The sequence below is a fragment of the Zootoca vivipara genome, chromosome 10 (genome assembly GCF_965207765.1).
Source record: "Zootoca vivipara chromosome 10, rZooViv2.hap1.1, whole genome shotgun sequence".
NCBI lineage: Eukaryota > Metazoa > Chordata > Lepidosauria > Squamata > Lacertidae > Zootoca > Zootoca vivipara.
In genome coordinates this window covers 29456733-29458251 of record NC_142593.1, presented here as the reverse complement: position 1 = coordinate 29458251, position 1519 = coordinate 29456733, and the positions used below count along the sequence as shown (strand labels likewise).

The window sequence follows — 1519 nt, the reverse complement described above, 5'->3', positions numbered from 1 at the left end:
CTTGTGACTGTTGTGGGATTTGAACCCAGGCCTTTTTGGCACACTGTGTTTTTGGCACATCAGCTAGGGTGGCATACACCAAGGGTGGGGAACCAGTGACCCCCAAAATGTTTCAGGACCTCCAACTCTATCTATCCTAGCTGGCACGACCACTAGTCAGAGACAATGGAACCTGTAGCCACAATCCCCCCACCCATGGCAGAGTCAGAATAGTGACTGCAGTGCCAGAACTCTATACTAGTTGATATGTTTTTGGGAAAGGGCCATAGCTCAGTGGTAGAACATCAGGTTCAATTCCCAGTATCCTCATGTTGGGCTGAGAAGAAAACCTTGATTGAACCCTTGGTGAGCCACTGCCAATCAGTGTAGTCAGTCCTGAACTGGATGGACCATCAGTCAGACTTTGCATAAGGCAGCTTCCTATTGTTGGCTAGGATGCTGCCAATTTTTACTGCAATGAACCTTCTGAAGAATGGACTTCATTGCATTGGACATTAAGAAGAACTCAGTTGGGATTGTCATTCTCTGTGGCCACCAGTCTTGTTCATCCCATGGACTCCAAAAGCATGAACAGCAAATAACCATCATGTGCAGTGATTTTCCCCACCATCTGACCACAGAAGCTTTTAAAAATCTAACCTAAGAACTGTCATATGCCTTCCTTTCTCATTTTCAAAAGAAGAGATTGTAAATTCTTATTCCAAGTGCCACTGGCTGCAGCTGGCAAAGAGACACGGGAATGCCCAATCCCTAACCTCCATGATTGGTCCTGTCCATGCGGATTTGAAACTCAGTGGCTTATCACAGTGGCAGAGGATTATGCAATGGGAAAGCATGGTGCTAGTTGAGCTTTAAAAGGGTTCAGGGGCCTCTGAGATTAAGCTCAGTTGGTAGAGCATGGGACTCCTAATCTCAGGGTTGTGGGTTCGAGCCCCACATTGGGTGAGAGATTCCTGCATTGCAGGGGGTTGGAAGTGATGACTCTTGTGGCCCCTCCCAACTCTACGATTCTATGAGTAAAATCTTGTAGGTTCTGTTGAGTTCTCACAAAAAAGCAGTAACAACAAAGCATGTATACTTGGAATTAATCTAGAGTGGATTAGCTCCTAGTGAACTTCAGTTCAGAACTCAGGCAGCATCATCCCACGATTACCTCCCTCCTTCACACTTTTATCTGACATGAATTTCAGTTTCTAGTAGAGTGTAAGAACCAACTCTACTTTTTTCAGTTGAAAGAGACTGCATCTTGGAGGTCACAGTAGAGGTTACCAGTGGGGAAGGAAATTCCAATGTATAAAGAAGCATGCATTTTTGGCTTTGACCCGTGGGCAAATGCAAGACTCCGTGTTGTTTCAAAAGTTATGGTTCTTCGTCCTGCCATCTCCTTCAGGGGTTAGCACAATCGCCCCCTGCTGTGGACAATTAGGATCTGAGCCATTTTGTGCAGTGGGGGAGAAAACCCAGTTTATTTCACTCATTGTACCGAGCTGGATAGGATACATGAGTCTGAAGAATGATT

General features: G+C 45.5%; 1 non-coding gene across 1 annotated transcript; it reads left to right on the top strand.

The window, feature by feature from the left end:
* The first annotated feature begins 867 nt into the window (after positions 1-867).
* On the top strand, positions 868-945 carry TRNAR-CCU (transfer RNA arginine (anticodon CCU)). Its single transcript has one exon. It is a non-coding gene; the product is annotated as a tRNA-Arg (tRNA).
* The last annotated feature ends 574 nt before the right edge of the window (positions 946-1519 follow it).